This window comes from Melospiza melodia, chromosome 16 (assembly GCF_035770615.1).
Source record: "Melospiza melodia melodia isolate bMelMel2 chromosome 16, bMelMel2.pri, whole genome shotgun sequence".
NCBI lineage: Eukaryota > Metazoa > Chordata > Aves > Passeriformes > Passerellidae > Melospiza > Melospiza melodia.
The window spans coordinates 6992428-7011236 of record NC_086209.1 but is presented as its reverse complement, the minus strand read 5'-3'; the positions used below and the strand labels follow the sequence as shown (position 1 = coordinate 7011236).

The 18809-nt window shown below is 40.0% G+C and overlaps 1 long non-coding RNA gene across 11 annotated transcripts in view; it reads left to right on the top strand.

The window, feature by feature from the left end:
- LOC134425670 (uncharacterized) overlaps positions 1-18295 on the top strand; it is a 96873-nt gene extending 78578 nt beyond the window's left edge. For 4 of the 11 annotated variants that reach the window (XR_010029737.1, XR_010029738.1, XR_010029735.1 and 1 more), the window contains 6 exons: positions 2272-2446; positions 3264-3309; positions 6211-7930; positions 8232-8311; positions 13727-13906; positions 14201-16019. This is a non-coding gene — a long non-coding RNA (uncharacterized LOC134425670). Of the gene's footprint in view, positions 1-2271; positions 2447-3263; positions 3310-6210; positions 7931-8231; positions 8312-13726; positions 13907-14200 lie in introns of all 11 variants that reach the window. The other 7 variants (XR_010029743.1, XR_010029745.1, XR_010029744.1 and 4 more) reach the window with 7 other exon arrangements.
- Positions 18296-18809: the final 514 nt, after the last annotated feature.

Here is an 18809-nt window from a genome sequence, read left to right as displayed (position 1 = left end):
GGTATAAGCACTTCAATACCTTCCTTTTTAGAGATGTCTTTCAGAAGCCTCTCTTGCCTTATGACAACTACCTTTATCTTTTGACATTTTTTTGTACTCATACAAATATCTTAAACATCTTTTCTTTTGGCAGAATACTTAAACCTCAACAGCTAACAGGTGTCATTCGGCAAATCACAGCTAACATGGTACCTGTAGCAGAATTGGGCTCATGGCAGATGCACTGCACCTACGAGTTTCTCACCCCAAAAAATCTTGTTGTTATTTTTTATCCTTTCTGGCATTAAAATTTGTATTCAGCATTAGTATTTTGATACTGCGGGAACATCTGATAACATGAGTCATGAACCAGCCCTCATTGTTGTATTGTTAGCTGTTTTGCTTATCTCTTTCTTTCTCCTCTAGAGAGCAAGTATAACTGTGAGGAGAGGTCATATCATTTTTGTTCCATACCTTAAGAGCTTTTGTAATATGAAGGCTTAGATCTAGAATTATAATTGTGTGGGATGCTGTATGCACAAGCAGAATGACAGCGCTTGCCAGGTAGCTTACAATGATGTAGTGAGAATTTTGCTATTTTTTAAACTGAATGTGGACATGAAAGATGCACCTATCTCTGAAAGATAAGTACAATTAGATTGACAACTTGTATGTGAGGCTTCTTGTTGGTGTCATTTAAAATTGCTGAAATGCAGAGTTGCCACTCCCTCCCTTCTTCCATTCCCTGAAATGAGGCTTATACTGGAAATGCTGACAAGACCCTTATCATTTGCGATGGCACCATGCACAGCTTTAAATACTGGTTATAAATGTTAATGCGTTATCTGAATGATATTTTTTCCACATGTAGGCAGCTCAGGATAGAGTCTCAGTAATAAATTTAACGAGTTCAGGGGGAAGACGCAGTATGCTTATGTGAGTATTATAATGATTGGCATTTTTGCAAACAGCATATGATAAGTGGTGCAATTTTATTTTCAAAGTTTAATCAATAGAGAGCTCTTTGATATTGCCATGTACTTTGCAAATAGATGCTTACTTGGGGTGACATCAAAACAACTTCTGTTTCATGGTGTGTTTACGCTTAGGGTTTAATCAGTCTGCTTTAGTGATTGTCATAAATTTTGATATTCCAAAAATTAAATAGGGGCTATAAAATAATTATGCTTCATGGTGATCCTCTTGCTGCTAGCTTGGGTTATCTGACTTCACAAATGTTGAAAAGGGCTCCAAGTCCATCACTGTGCCAATTACAAGAGCATGGGCTGTGTACCAGTTTATTCTCATTTCTTGTAAACCCACACCAGCTGTTGTAGAGGAAATTGAGGTGGATCTTCAAGAGCTTAAGAAGGACTTTATGAATATCGTGTGTTAGCTTTGGGAATGAATTTCCTGTCAGATAAGGGGAAGCGGAAATGACCCTGCTTTACGCTGCAGCCTCCCCTGTAATTTTGATGCACATGGGCTGCAGAAGTGGCTGAAGCTCCTTATGTGTGAGCACGGTGGTTCCAAATTCCCCAGAGAGCCTCCTTCAGTGAGCCCCAGGGAGGCTGGGAGGAGCAGAGCATCCCTGGCCTTTCTTTGGGACATTTGAAACCAGCACAGAGGATTTGGGGGGATTCCCGCTGCTCTGGGTGAGCTTTGTTCTTGCTGAGCAGAGCTCGATGGGCTGTGTCTCTTTAGTTCTTGGAAAGCTGGAGTTGGAAGATCATTTCACAGGCATTTGAAGGCTGACCATGTCCACATGGAGCTGTGGTGCCAGCCCAGCTTGTCCTCCCTGTTGCAGCAGAAATTCCTGCTGGCCCCACAGGAGCAGTCCCAGGAAGGCTGCCTGGAACAGTGTTAATGCTTGATTGGATGTGGCAGCAGAAGGACACACACCATGAGCTCAGAGATAACCTTTGGCAGGGAATTTCTCTGTCACTCTCGTCCTCTCTGATAAAAATACAGTAACTGGTAGGCATTGGGAAGAGAGGAAGCTGGAGCCTTTCAGGTGATTTAACCTGAATGCAGCAGAGTGCCACGAGCACTGAGGCAGAACCTCCAGAGACGGCAGTGGGAGATGTGTGCCAGGCACCACTGCAGGGAATGACCCTGTGGGATCCTGATCTCAGCACAGAAATTCCTCCAGAGCCATGAGGGGTTTTGGCAGGCTGACAGCAGTGTAAGATCAGGGTGTGTGTGTGCTGTGCATACCTGATGAGTTGTTGTAGCTGCCTGTGAAAAAAAATTGGAATTTGAATATTTCTTTTTAACACTTTTTACTTGCAGCAAGAAGACACTGTTTCAACATCAAGACACTGCAGCTTCAGCTGGAGTTCCACTTATGTTCATACAAAGATTCAAGAGAATATCCAAGAGAGAGCAAAGTGGTTTTACTCCTTTTTATACAATTTTTTTGTGATATATGTATGTGTGTGAGCTCTGTATGAGCAAATATATACATGTAAGTATGTACATCTGTTTAAATAACAAGTGTTGTGCTTTGCTGTCCCCTAACCAACACCAATTGCTGTGCTGCCTTTGTGAATATGCTGTACTGGCTGATTCTTTTGCATTCTTTGTGCTATCCTTGCTTATGCTGAATAGCAGCTGACACTTTAATTGGGATGGCTGAGCTCAGTGCATTTGCCTTTGGAATTGGACACTTTTCAGTGCAAAGAGAGGGTACCACAGGCTGACTCTTCTGCCTTTATCCTCAATCAAAACCCCATTAAATCAGACCTATGGTTTGTGGCATTCTCCCTGGGACATTCTCCCTTGCATTGAAATCCATGGGAAAGGCTGGAGACTTCGTTTTTAAGGTTAATTAGGTCCTGAAAAGGATTAACTAGATTTATTTTATCTATATTTTTTATCCTATTTTTAAAAAGCTTTTTAATTTCCTTCATCTTTGTTGGTATATTCAGATACACTTTTCCCTTTACCGGAAAAATTTTATGTTCTTTTGAGTTTATTAAAAGCTATTTTGATAGACAGACTCTAATTCTCATTTTAAACAAAGATGAGCATAGAGTTGACATTGTGTTAAAATTTAGGCATCAGATATTTCTATATATTAATGTGAGTTGTACAGTTAATCTTTATTTTTGTTTAACTGACTGCTAACATTTTTCACTGCTTAACCACTAAATGTGAATTTGATTTTCAGTTGGCTACAATGCGGAAAATAATAGAACAAATAGTTTAAGGCATGACCATTTAAAAATTCTTTGGTGGAGGTGGCAGTTTCAGAAGCCAATTTTTTTTTTTATTATTTTCAGGTTCCCCTAATGAATCTGCTGTGGACCCTACTGCTGATTCAGAAAGGTAAATTCTCTCCTTTGGCTTTTGGCTGCATGAAAACATTTCTATATAGATATGATAGCAATAGTTAAGGGACCTGCCTCTGGGCCAGAAAAAACATTCTCTCTGTGTCCCTAAAGATGTCTCCCAAAACCTGCCTAACACTGCCAGCAGAAACGGTCTCCTTGTAGAAGAGCATGCAAGGTTTGAGGCTGGAGTCAGTCTCATAACTTTCTTCTTTTTGTTACTGAAAATAGAGCTATTTATCATGCTTACCCTTCAATGTCAATATGCATGAAGAATAGAATGTGTTGTAGGAGGGAGATATCATCTTGTTCTTTTACTCAATTTTAGATGAATTGATTTTGCAGGGGAGTAAATTTGTATTTGTAGTCCTCCTCCCCATTCCAGGTTTCCTTGTGTTGTGTTCACTTCCAGCCCTTTCTCCCACATCTCTTCAGAAATAACTGGGTTCTCAGTTATTTTTAGTAGAATTCAATTCTCTTAACCCTTAGAAATAATCCAGGCAGGAGGGGTTTTGAGCAAGTGCAAGAAAGGCCCTACAATGTCAGCATAATAACATGGCTCTTCTCATTCTAATGGCATTCCTTGCTCCTTGTTAGATTAAAGAAGTTTTCTGTGGCTTTTTTCCTGTTGCTGTACAACACACTTCAGTCATGAAATGGCAATGTTCTCCATGGACTGCAGGATTTTCTTCTTGATTCTTTTCTTCTGTTCTTATGAACCCTTTCCTCTCATCTTAGCTCTGGCTCTTGGTTTTGTATCTGTTGTACTGAATGTAAAATACTCGGAAAGAGCAAGAATGAACAGAGACTGACAAGGTAGACTTCTGATCAATCATGTTACACCAAAAATATTAGTAAAAATAGTAGTCAGGCTGGAAGAGGCACAGAGGAGGGACTGCTGTGGGAATGCTGAATAAAAGTGGGGTAAACTCGAGTTTTAGAGTGTGGTTTGCATATCCCACTCTTCTGTCATGTCTGATACCCACAAATTCTCCTGTCACAGACCCTCAAAGCCACAGTGTGGTGATTCCCAACAGGGCAAAGGCAGGCAAGCAGAAGCTGCTGTAAGAACACAGGTCCTTGCATTTTTCTTGGTGTTTCAGTGCTCTGTTTACATGAGCACCCACTGGGTTCAGCCCTAGTGACCCACTGGAGGTGCTGAGTGAATGAAAACACACAGTCAGTCAAGCTTAGCTTCAGAAATTATTGGGACCATTACTAGATCTTGGAGTTTTACTTGTCCATCCCAGCTGTGTTTCACTGCTGTGAAATACACTGAGGCATTTCACACCTGCTGTCACCCTAGAGTTCTTCAATACAGCCTCATTTGATGCTGCTTCAGGCATCCAGGAACATCTGGAGAGTCACTGATTTCAGCCAGCCTTCAGAACATCCTCAAATCCTGGCATTCCTGCTCTCATAGCTTTGGGGTGCTGCAGGAGTCAGTTGACACAAACAGACACAAAGAGATTAACTGGAGGTGCAAAGCACTGAGGTATGATTGTTCACATATAGTGGATTTTAATGGCAGCTGAGTCATGGATTGCTCCTGTGGCTTTGAAATTGTTGACAAAACAAAGTGGTGGGTTTATTTGACATTCAATGCAGAACTAAATTTGGTATTTATGCTCAGGAACCTTGACAATGGCTGAGAAGCCCCTTCCCTCTGAGCAGGGGAAAACACAGAATAGGGTCTCATTGCTTAAAGTGTAGCTATTGAGTGAAAGTTTCCTTGATGACATTGGCAGCATAGCACAAGGGCACAAACCCAACCTCTTTTGAGAGATAATTTGTTTTTTGCAGGTATTGGAAAACAAGCTGGTTATTTGTTATTTGGATTCCATACAAGGGAGTGTCTGATAAGGAGTTGTTGCTTTTATGCTAAGAAAGTCAAGATGTTTTATGTGATTGCTTAGAGTCAGAAGAAAGCTGTATTAACAGACTTAGCAAGTTATGGACCTAAAGCCATCCTTTTCTGGCACCTCCCAAAAGCAGATTTTACCTTGCTAACTGGCAAAATGCCATCTGAGCAGGCCAGCTGTGGCTGGGTTCATCTCATGTGTTTGTTGAGGTCAAATCTCCTGGAAGGCAGTGGAACAGAGGTGCTGTGTCCTGAGTTTCTGAGACTTCATCTGCTAATTGGATAGACTGTCTCTGCCTTAGTGCTGATCAGAGTTAATGCCCAAGATCAAAAGATAGCTCAATGAAGATAAATTTGCAGCATGAGAGAATTTGTCGTATATTTAAGTTACTGAAATACAGAACAAGCAGAACACTGGTATTATGTAGGTGTGTGCAAGAGTATTGTGAGGAAAGATCCTGAGGCACTCATGGAATCTGAACAGTTGGACATAGGGTTTAAAGAAAATTAAGTGTCCTAATTTGAGTTTGAAGTTATAAGCTCTTCCCAATATATTGAAGTTCCTCCCTGAAATTCTCTAGAAATCATCCCACATCCCTAGAATATAACATAGGACTTTCTGATTGCTGTGGAATCTTTCCACCACATAAGATATTGTAAAACTGTTTATAAACTGAGACAAGACGGGTTCTGCAGGCCATATTCTGTGATACAGGCAATTCTGACTGAACAAAATCAGAGGAACTCCTGCTACACAGGTGTAGGAATGGGGAAGCACAAGCTTTGGGATACTATTCCTCTTTTTACAGTAGTCAGCAAAGTTTTTCCAAACCCCTATATCACTCTGGGATATATGGAAGGTGAAGGCTTTTGAAATAGAGTGAAATCTAACCTGGAATCATAGGGGAGCTTTATTTAAACCAGGTGTATGTAAACACAACTTCCTACACCAACAATCTCCTCTTTGCCCACATGAAAAGAAATGTTTTCTCTAAATTTGCAGCTAATACACCCTGTTTGCATCTGTTACATTTTCAGGGCATCAAAGAGTGATCAGCAGGCTTAGGCTGGAGCGAACTGAAACTTTCCTTCTGCTGCAGAACATTCAGGTGGGGTGTAAGACAATGAGGAAACACGGAGACTGCTGAGGAGGTCTGTACAGGTAGTGCTCACCATCCTGTGAAGGGCACAGGAGTGGTTATGCAGAGGATGAGAGCCACTGTTTCAGGCAGCTAGAGCCAAGCTAGGGTCCAGCAGCAGCATATTGTGGGGTGGGTGTGTGTTCTGCTGCTTCATTAACAGCACTCGGTGTGCCTCCAGTGCTCTGACCTTTGCTGTCCTGTGAGCATGAGATTGCTTTCAGTTTTTTGCCTCATCTACTTCTTCCTGGTCAGGTGGCCTGTAGCAGACACTGACCACAATGTCACCCACCACGGGCTGCCCTCTGCTCCTGGCTGCCAGCTGTCAGCTGGCTCATCACCTGCCCCAAGGCACAGACAGCTCCGTGTGCCCCAGCTGCTCTCTCACATCAAGGGATCTCTTTAATGTCCTGTCCTGTGCTTCCTAAAGATCCATCCCTGGCAGCCCTCCATGGCAGCTGACCACTCCTCTCCCTTTCTTACAGCCTCTTGCACCACATTGCTGTGATTCCAGCAAGATCACAGCCCATCCCAGAACCTTTGTGGCTCCTGTTTGTCCCCTGTAGTGTACAGGGAATTAATGGGTATCATTGTGAACCATGATGAACCAGCCCCAGGTTGGCACCCTGCCCAGACACACCTGTCCAGCAGCAGGGCAGGTGCAACAGAGGCCAACCAGCCCCAAAAGGACTTCTGGACTTGCACTGACATCGAGGGGCAGACACTTTCCCAGTGTCTCAAACACCCGCCCCAGCTCTCGGGCAGGTGCATGAGCCCTGCTGCCTGTTGGTGTGGTGTTTTCAGGTGCACCAAGAGCACAGGATTTAGCAAAACCACGACCTGAGCCCTCAGTGCAGCACTCATTAGCAGCAGGCTCAGCCCTTGGCTCTGCCTGGTGCATACTAACCACTTGTTTTGATCCTTCCAGGCCATGGGAATTGTCCCCACACGCTGCATCCTCAGCCACTCCTCCCGTGGGCTGCCCAGGGCGCTGGGGCAGCACTCAGGGCACCTCAGAGATTTTGGTGGGTTACAGGTGATCCTATGTACAACAGGAAAAAAAGGAAACTATCACTTGTTCTGAAGACTATGTGCAGGATTTATGATAAGTAAGATTTTGCTGTTTTTTCCTCTTGGTGTGCAGGCCCTTTTTCGTAAGTTCTCTGCTGCCTCGGGTTGAGACAGGATGCCCTTTATGCTGGCAATATGATGCTATGGAGCTGGCAGCCTTCCTTTTTCACAGCCCCACACTAAATGCAGGGCAAGCAGGCTCGGGAAAATAAATCTGAAAAGGGAGAAGGTTGTGCTGTTCTAGTTTCCCTTCCCCTCTTTCCTGCCTGCTCTTTTCCTCAGGTCTTTTGCCCTGCTATAAATGCAGGTAAAAGCCTCCAGTCACAACGAGCAAAATGAAGAGAGTCACGGGCTCCGGCAGTGCGCATCTACTCTAATTTCTCTTTTCTTTCTTCTAGTAATCCAGACAAGACTTGCATGTTTTCTGCTCCATTCTTTGGGTCAAGAACACACTGGTTAATAGCTAATTATTTCATGCCCTAAGGAAATTTTGGCAAAGAAGTTCCTGGGAAGAGTCAACTTGTTTTGGGAAATGAGACTAATATTCAGTAAGTGAGATATTTCCCTTTGCTCTCTTTTGCAATACTGTCCCATCTCAGCACAAGGCTGAATTTATTGCTGTAATAGCTGCAATTCAGACAAAGCATAATCGTTTCCCAGAGTTGGTTTTTTGGTTTTTTTTCTTGTTTTTCACAAAAAGTGAAGTTTTAGCCAGGACACTATAGCAAAAATTTAAGTTAGGTAATAAAATTCTGCTTATTAAAAATTTCCCTTTTAAAATCTGTCCCAAACTACTGGTTGCTTTTCCTTTGAGCACTTTTAAAGGGATAATTCACTTTAAATTCACAGATTTCCAAACTCTGAAGCCTGCTGAAATTTTCCTGGACTGCCTAAACCAGAATGTGCAGTTCCAGCTAAGATATCTAAAGGTACATTTTTGCTTGTTTTATTGTTGTTGTTTGTATTCTTGTTTAGACACAACTCATGTAGACTCAACCTATGACTAGCAAAATTAAACAAAATTATTTGCATAGGAAAAACAAGCCTTATTTAAAACTATTTTTTAGTAGGAGTAGCATAGAGTATGAATAAATTCAATTTGTGTATCAAAGGCTGTTTTACATGTATAAAAATTCAATAGTGAAAAAATAGGCTGAAAGATAATCTGAGGCGAAGAGTCTGGAACAGCAACCCAGAACAGATGATCCGCTGTATAAATTACTGCAATTTATTTTTTTAATTTACTTGTGCTACTTTATTATTGTTTATTCATTTGATAGATGGCATTTAATTTCAGTTTGAGAGCATCAGGATGAGTGTTTGATGCTAATGGTTGGAATTTACTCCTGGGCAGAAAGCCAACGTGCCACAGCCATGTTCCAGTGGTGCCCTCCAAGCTGTGTTTAAGTGGCCTTCTGCTGCCCTTGGGGTGTGTTTTACACAGGAAGCTAAAAGCCTAATGCAGGCCTGCAGCTCACTTGCTGGAGCAAGAGAAAGATGGTTTTCCCTCTCTCCTGGTCTCTGCAGAAAGAAAATCAAATTATTGGATTACTGGCCCTTCGATTGCGCTCAGCGCAAATAGTTCAAAATCCCATTGTACTGGAGACCTTTGAGATGAAATGTAAATGGATAAAGAAAACAAATGTATTAAATTGGTCTAATATGTCAATAGTGTGCTATTACCTGATTAAGTGGAATGGCTACGACTGTTCTTCTAAACAGCCTGATGGAGGTAAGACATCTGCTGCTAGACTGGCCACACAAAAAAAATCCCAACAAACCAATAAACCAAAAAAGGTATCCACAGGAGCCTATGAGAAGCATAAATTAATGCAGATTCTCTTTCCTTGCTTATTTTTATTTCTGGAAAAGAAAATCAAAGCAAGCAGATCGATCTTGTGCAGGGTTAAAATTGCAATTACACAGGGATCTATGCAGCACATGAAATATTGGGGCTGATAGATCAGAACCTGACTGCTTTGTTCTACATATATCTCTGTATGCATTAGCTTGAACTTGGAATTTCCTGCTTTCTGCCTTTTTTTTTTTACTTGCACATGTATTTTATGTATTTATTTAGGGCTAATTCCTATTTGTTATCATGTATTTTTAAGACATGATATCAGCTAAGATTGGGAGAAGCATCTAATGGATTTTAAACTCCCTTATTGCTGTAATTTTTTGTGCATATTCACACATAATATCACGATTCGAATGTCACTCCATTGTGCAGAATAAATAGGTCCACAGGAAAGTATAAGTGAGGTAAATTATTGTACTTTTCAAAGTGGAGAAAACTTCTTTAACAACCAAGGATTCATTTCTTCCATTTTATATTAGGCTGGTGGGTTTCTCTACAAGTTTCTTGTTAAAATTATCTTACTGTCCTTTTGTGTTTATGTGTCCACAGAGCAATAAACAGCTATTGAAACACAGTTGTTACTGCCAGTGTCACTGTCACTGTGTTTGAATTCCTTTCACTCCACAGTTTTGATGAAATCTGTGTAGCTCTTGTGTGCAAGTGCCAAATATGTGAGCACGTATTCTAATGGCTTGGGTTTCAAATAGAGCCTCCAAAACTGACTAATAACATGCACATTAAACTAGAGGCTGAGATATATTTTTGTAGCTTGCTGAGATTCTAGCACGTACTGGTATTCATAAGATAATAAATGTGAAATGGATTTGATGCTTATCCACCTGAACATTTCTGAGTTAAAAAAAATAAAAGAGATTGATAGACAACGCCTTCTCTCTTTTACAACTAATAAGCTTCTAGTTCATTAAGTTATTACATGCCATTCCTTGTCTGACAAATAGAATCCATAATTCAGTTTTTCCCAGAGTTGCACATTCTTTAAGTCTACAGACTAAATCACCAGAGCACATTTTGTCAATAAAGCTTCTGTTTGGTGGGGGAAGGAGGGGGCAGTTAAGTAAAGTAATATGAAATGCAATCCGTTCTTGGTGTCAGAGGTCATTTATTTGCTTCAATATTGCTTTTATTCTATTTATACATCTAAATGATGATTGTTATGGAAAGTCCATGGTTATTCACTGCATTATATTTAAAATGAGCAACATTTTGTTGCAGGCTCTTACACTTGGGAATCTTTAGCATTATCTTGAGAAGTAAACTGTGCTTTTGCAAGGAATCCTTGACAATGTATTAGTTCAGCTCTGCATTTACTGAGGGATAAAGGCTTTCTTCTGTGAGCAGTGGGAAAGCCACAGAGACAAACAAAAAACCAGCCATATTCTGCAGCCCTGAACCAAAAGACTTGTCACTTCCTGAGCCAGAACTGCCCAGCACAGATGCAGGCAGCCAGTGACACCTTCAGCATGGAAAGTTATATGGGACTAATTTGTGTCCTAGACCAAGGTTCCAGCACTGCTCTTCTCACCAGGGCTTGAAGAGGGATTGCTGTGCCCTGTGTTGAGTATAATAGATGGTATCTATTTGTAAAAAATACAGCCTGGTGATAAAATGCTTGCCTAGGGAGTGGGATAGAGTGGTCCAGGCTCTTCACATCTTGCAGTGATTTAAACCCATTTTGCTGTCCAGAGAAACAGGCAATCATGACAGGGGGAGAAAGAAGCAGTGCCCTGCCCTCCAGCCCTGGCATTTGGGTGGATGTTCTGCCAAGGGTGCCCAAGGTTGCAGCTGATGAGAGCAGTGATTCAGCACTCCCTAAGGAGGGGTGAGGCTGAGAGCTGGCAGGGCAGCAGGGCAAGGCGGCTGCCCTGCAGCACTTTTAGTTCTGTTTTGGGATGGGCTGGGGTGACCATTGCATTACCGTCCCTGGGCAGGTGTTGCTCTAACCCTGGGGAGGCTCAGAACCTGACTTCTTCCCTTGTCTGCCCCTATTCTGATTAAAGCCTGCCTTTTTCCTTGCAGTGGAAATTAGGAGCAGTGAGCAGTTGCTATTTTCAGCAGAGGGAGATGCAGCCATTCCCTGGCCCAAAGTGTCCCAGGGGTATATGGTTCAATTTCTGCAGGCATCCAGGAATTAGTGTCACCTCTGCAGTGAATGAAAGTCAGAGTTAGTCTGCGTAAGGAGGGGAATGAAGGAGGGCAGCACTGAGCAGGAGTATTCAAGCCTGCACACTGCTGGGAGGAGGTGTAGAGTAACATTTCAACCAGTCCAGGTCTGTCCAAAATGCTCTGACATTGTATTATTGTGCTTTAATATGAGCTAATACTTCTCATTATATTTTTAGTTAACAAATACACAGGTGATTGTTGCAACTGAGGGATAATGGTGTCTTTGGAAAGAACTGTTTTAAAATGGAATGTTGTAATATGGTACTAAGACAACAGCCTAATGGGGTCACTGCTCATGACAATTACTGACTGTGAATTATAAATGAGAGAACAATGGGAAACATTATTTCAATAGAAAATGTAATAAATGAAGAGAAGCCAAAGTGTCTAATTGATCCTTTCTCCAGAGATCACTCAGAGCTGCTCTGATGCTGAAAAATCCCTCTTTGAAGAAGATGCAGTTTCTGTGTGTCCCATCTCTGCAGTGGTCCCTGACAGCAGAGCAGAGCAGGCACCTCCAGACCCTCACTGGTGCTCACTCTTGGGCTTGAAACCCTGCTCAGGATATATCCCGACTTCCCAAAATGGGAATTATGCTGCTGAGGCTGTATTAGTGCCCTGAGCTAACCTCTGTAAGGAAGGCTCACTAGATCATCATGGAAATGAATGAGTCAACAATGCTTTTGCCTTATCAAAGCATTTATAACATCTGATTTTTCTAGATAGCTAGGTAATGAAATATTCAGTATTCTGATGGAGTTTCCTAACCCACTGTCACTCTTGTCTGTGACTGTAGCCTGTGTAATTTAATTAGCCATTTATTGCTTTTGTACATAATATATAAAAAATAGCAATGAGCTGAAAACACTGGAAGTATTCACAAGAACCAGAAAAAGCAGACTGGTAGCTGTGAGTCTTCTGTAACTGCTGATATCTCCTGAGAGGCCCTCACACTGAATTTATCCAGGACTTTTGAGCTCTTGCTTTGTGTTTAAATAAATAAATGAATAAATAAATAAATAAATAAATCTATTATCTTTAAGCTTTTTGCTTTTTTATCAGGGAAAATTTTAATGAGAAAGTTTAGCTCATCAGTGTTAAGTTTTCTACTAATTAGATGAAAGTGATTTTTCTTCTGCATGCAGTTTCTGTTATCTGGCACTCCTGAGCTAGTGGGTAGCATCCACAAATAGTCCTGCCCTGCTTTAGTATTTTCAAAAAACAAAATAGAAGGTCTAAGAAGTTATTGACTACTGTAGCATTTACATTCTGTGGGAACAAGTAAAATGACATTTAAGAGCTGCATGTTGTTTCTGTAATTCCAGAACTGGAATAGATATGCTAAGCCTTTCTGCTTTAGTGTATAATCTTTCAGTAACAAGACAATTTATGATAAAAAATAATATAATTGACAGCATAAATGAGGGATCTGGTCACATCCACCAAGTTAAGCATGTGGTTTTGCTCATTGTTATAAAAAACCAAACCAAATTTTCATTCCTTGCCAAACCAACACTCATTCCTGGCCCACTGGCCATTTTTTCATGCTGGTTGTTTTTTATTTTACAGGCCTATAAAGTGCTGCTATGGAAGTCACTTTTTTCCCTACTGAGTGAATAAATTACCAGTCTTGGAGCAGTGCTCAGTGTGCTGTAATTCTTGGCTATAACATCTATGAGATATGTTTAAACTGAATGATCCACTGCTCAGAGGAGTGATGGCTTCTTTTATGGCCCTCTTGTTCTTGCAGACAGTAAACCATTGAAATAGACCATGCAGACAAGGGCAAGTTCACCATATTCTCATCTTTCCTGGAGTTGCATGTACTTTTGTCTGTGCTGTGGGACACCTCACACCTCACACATTCAGGACTAGCTAAGTCTTGGCATTAAGAGTGTTTTGTGGTTTTTTTTTTTTTTCCTCCAGTCTATATTTTGAATTATAAAAAAAGTTTTATAATTCAAAATAATATAATTTCTAGATAATAATATAATTTCTAGATAATTTCTAGAAAAGGTTATATTTCTTTCTAAAGCAGATACAAGCTTCAAACTCACATGTAACCTGTATGTATAAAACCACCTTGAAAGATGTTATTGTTCCTTCCAGTAGTTTTTTTCTCCATCTGCACATAAAATGTTTTTCCACTTCCAGGCAGACTCTTCTGTTCCTAACTCTTATGTACTCAGTCACCTTGTAAATGCAGACCATTATTGTACAGAAGAAGCCTTTTCACAGACTCCATGACTTTGACAATTACTTATTGTAATTTTTCCATCTCTCCTGTCCTTTTTGACAGATCCTGCAAGATTATGTTATCCATTATGTGACCTTCTTACTTGACATTCCTTTGTCATTGTTCTGAATGCAAAGAGCTGAGGAAGGCTGGGATGCAGAGGAGGGGAGAGCCAGGATTGTCACCCAGAGCTCCCAGAGCAGGTGTGCCTGGGCAGGTCTGGGCTCCCACACTGCAGCCAAGGTAATTGCATTGCATATCTATTTAAATGCTAAAGAATAACACACGTGCTCACAGCCTCCTCATGGGTTAAACTGTCTTTTATCCATAGGAGCAAGGTGACATATAACTTTTTTTATACACAAGCTGGAAGTTGTGGTTGAAAATGCCCACTCTCAATACCCCCAGCTCCCATTTCAGGTTTTACTGGGTTTCTACTACTGAGAAGTATGCTTTATAATTTTACTGTTTTCATGTATTTAAATATAATGCCTCTCTAGCTACTAATTTTATTTTCCTGTTTAATTTATTCTCCAGATTCTCTGGCCTTCAATCAATGCACTGAGTGATTAAATTATTATCCCAGTAATGAGATTTGACACAATCTATGCCAGTTACCTGTGTGACCTGCTAAGTAGGTTAATTGGCAACCCTGAATAATTATCACCCACCTCATCTTGCTGACTGAGAGTCTGACAAATAAATGAAACATAAAAATGCTGAAAATGACACACCATTTTTAATTTCAACTTCTGAATTGTTTCAAAGAAACCTTTTACTTAGTAGCTTATTAATAAAATTGAAAAAATACCTTGTTAACATACTGGTTTTATTAATATGTAGATGTTTGCTCCTGTGCATAAGCAAAGCTTCCTAGAGGAAAATGAACTCTGAGACATGTTAGATGAGAAGGTTTCTCTATTCTACAAATTGCTTATATAAGTCAATTGTTGCATCCTCAGAGGCTGCTCAAACGTGAGGAAAATTCAAGAAGTCAAAGTGATATTTGTGGTGACATTACAATAATTACGTTTTAATGCTTTTCTGTGAAATCTTGAGAATTGTAAATTAATTTTATTGTTTCATGAAAGCTGTGATCTTTCTATTCCCATTTCCCAGGAAAGAGAGTTAAGAAAAATAAATATGGTACCTGGTGATGCTGACTTGTATTGTGTATCTAATCTTTTCTGCTTTGTTCATTTCTGAAAAGCCAGAAGGCTATTTCTTTCTGCCCTAGAAAATGTAACATTGGAGCTTAGAGAGGAAAAAGAATGAACTCCTACAGATGAGAAGACGGGTTAAAAATTTAAACTTGTGGTCTTTTCATGATATAACCAGCTCAAATTAATGGTTCAGAGCCACAGATTTAGTAAGAGTGCTTACAAAAATACTTCCTCTGCCCTGGTCAGAAATCTCACCAAAACTTAGGGTAGAGAGAGCAATCAAAGAATTAATTTCTTGTCATCAGCAGTTAATGACTGCGACATAAAGTGTTTTCAGAGAAGCACTTTGGAGAGGAGGAGCTGCTCTGCCCTGTCCTGGAGCTCTCCTGTGGCACAGGGGGTGGTGGTCCTGAGCTGGTCCTGCAAGCACAGACACCACTGGTGGAACCACACAAATAAGTACTAAAGGCATGGTAATTTTGGGCCGTTTACATCAGCTTATCATGTGCCATGTCTCAAAATTTCAGCATGGTTTTCCATTAAATAAAAGCTTGCAACATCCTGATGTCCCATCCCCTCTGGCTTCTATTGACATTCCTCTTTTTCAGCCTCTCTCTTTGCAAAAATATGTTTCCATTTCTAAGCTCGTTCCATCACAGAAAGCAGAGTGTGCAGTTCGCTGTGTCCAGAATGGATTCTTCAGGTGGATAACCCATCCAAAGCCATTCCATCTTTCAGTTTGTTGTCTTACAGGCTTTCAAGTAGGGTGACACAATTCAAGAGAGGATGCTGATGAAATCACACTCAAACCTGAGTCTGAAAAGTCAGCAGAGCGCAGCTTTTGGGAGTGAGTCATGTTAAAACCAAGCATATGCTCAAGTGTTTTGCTGGATCATGGCCATATTGAACTATAATGACCTAAATGGATTTACTCCCCAGACAAATTTACCCTTTGCTTTCCTCCTGCCCACACATACATTTGCACCTCAATCAATCACTTATGTCTCCTTCTATTTCCTGCATCCTACTTTTATGAAAAACTTCATGACTTGTTTAATCTCTTCTAAGCATGGCTTTATTTCCTCTATCAGTTTCCTTGATATTTCATCATCAAGGCTTTTTTTCCCCTACCAAAATGTTTTCAATTTTAGTGTAGAAATGTAATAAAACCAAATTTGTTAAGGCTTGTTAAAGGAGCTGTTCCATCTCTTTGTGCTCTTTTATCTAAACCCCTTCCTCCCCATATAAAGACAAAGGTGTTGAAGATGCACATCAGGTAAACTATTGCCTACAAATGGCAAAAATAACATCTTGAAGCTCTCTTTCTGTGGATGTTTTTTTTTTCTGACATGTGGTCTTTATATCTAGAATTATAGACATTTAGATGTCAGGTAGCTAGAGAGAAAAAAATAAAATAGAAGAGATATTGTAGCAAAATATCAAAGAACTGATGCATTGGTGGTAGTTACAAGGTGTTTTATTTCTCAAGAAGTGCCCAACTTTATAAAGTTTTTATCATACCTGATGGAAAATTGAGGGCTGCTGATATTTTGCAATTCATTACCCATTGCTTGTTGATTACATAATTGTTATTGAATGAAGGAGCACTGTGAGGTCCTGTGAGAAGCTAAGCTGACATGACTTCTGTCTTTCCTTTTTATTACGATAGTCAATAGCGTAGTTGTAAGGAACAGAATTGCTCTTTGTGACTGTATTCGACATTCTTCTGGGAGAGCTAGCTAAAATTTGAGAGCTGAAAAGCATTTCTGGAAAATAAAGAAACAAAAAAAAAACAACAACCCAGCATGCCAGACAAATCAATAAGTGGATGGAGCCGAGTCTGAGACTTTGGGGTTGGGTTAGAACCTAAATCAAGACACTATTGACTCTGCAAAGCCTGTATCTTTAGGGGTGCCTATATCAAAATCAATATTGCTTTCCTGCTTTATTTGATAACTTCTATGTCTTTGTGCAAGCAAATCCATTTTACAGTTGTATTTCTTTTCTTGAGCAAAAGTCTTCTCTTTGGTATGTGTGACCTGTGTACTATGGCTCTGTGTAAATTAACAAAAGGTGGATTGTGTGTGATATCTGTCACCAGTGTTCTCCAATGATGACATTTGCAAAGGAAATGAAATATCTGTAAATTTTTTGCTGCATAATTTATGCTCAACTCCTATATGCGAGTTCTCTACAAGCTGTTCACCGTTACCTCAGGAATAACTGTTTTATTTTATGGAAAAAGGATATAAGCATACATTGATCATCAGAATCTGAGAGCGTAAACAATGGGCTTTAATGATTTAGTGCTTTGCATTTATGCAGTTTCCCATCCAAGATTTTTATATTGTATCCAATGTATCCAATATCACTTAATTTAAATGCATCCCAGCTTTGTGAAAGGTAGATTTTGTAATCCTGTTTTTCAGATAAAGCTGCAAGGACAATTGAAATTTTACCTGTCTGTGCTTTAAGTTAGACAAGTATCTTGTGCTTGTGCACTTAGCTGAAGTGTTTGGACTGGTCCTGACTGTTTGGTAAGCTCAGCCAGGCTTAATATTTTAAGAAAAGTTATATTGTTCATGAATGATTTGTGATCTTGTATGATTGCTCTGGACTGTCATTCAGAACCAGTTTGTGGTGGCCATCTCAAAGTGAACCCAGAGAAAGCCTCCTTGTGCACCTGCCTACATAGACTTGCCCTAAATAAATCTGAAAATTAGACCTATGTATCTTTGAACATTTTGAGTGGAGTTGGTGCAGTATTAGGTTGCTATAAAGACACTGAAAATTCTGAACCTGGTCTCTGAAGTTAAACCATCAATCACACCATAGCCAGACCCCTGCATTCTGCAGGTTTTGGAATTAAAAAGCATTGCTAAAATTTTACTTAACTGGTTTATGAGGCAAAACCTCTGCATTCCCAGTGAGCTCCTTGTGGCAGAAAAATGCATCTATCACAGGTAACATTTCCTCTGATTTTTGCTTGTGCTACCAGCCTTGCCTTATCTGTCTCATAAGTACTCTGTGTGTGGTATTTATGAAATATTATCCAGGTATGGTATTTAATCTCTTTACAAGAGAGAAAAAACCACAATGCACTTACTCAGCAATTCCATCTGAATTGTGCTTCCGTGATCCGATTTTCTGCCTCTTGATACCACCAAATTATTACTTCAGCAAAACTGTCTGCAGTGCCAACACACGCACAGATGAAGTCATAATAGCAGTTCATATTTCACATGCATATGCACAATCCTCCAAATGGTGTTCCTAAGAATAGAGGTTTGAAAAGCTCCTTGATAACATGAGTGTGAAAGGGGTTTTGTACAATCAATACTCACATTCTGCTTGCTGCTTGGTATTGATAGCATCTGCTTCTGCAGGGTATAATGTATATTTAACTGTATAAAATAAGTATATTAATTACTGGACCTATGCTTCCAATAAAATGAAAATTCTGATTTAATAGCTGTACTTTCCTTTTCTTTTTTTTTATACATTTAATATCTCAGAGTTAACATCAAAATTCTTCCTGAGATAGAAGAAATAAATTCAGTCTTCTGGGTAAAACAATTCCTATAGGACTGGTGAAATTCAAGCCTTAAAATTGTGTTCACTGTAAAATATGGTTCAATGCAGAATGATAAAATGCTTAAGAAAAGATAGGTAAAATATAAGAGTATATGAGGGACTGGACATTGCCTAAAATATGTGTTTGTAATTGTGGTTTAGGTAAGTTGTAAAGGTAGGAAAAATAAAGTGGTTATAGCTACATAATAATGAGGTTTGATAATGAAGCATTCATTGCAGGTAGAGATGAGGAGTGTAATGAGCACACCATTTCCTGATGGATTCCTTTATAAACCTTTTGGGGCTTATACCAACATCATGGTATGTTTCCACAGGATACTGAAAGTGCAGAAATTCTCTTCACAAAGGAAAACCTGCATGGGCAGCCACCCTGCTTTCCTACAGCTTCC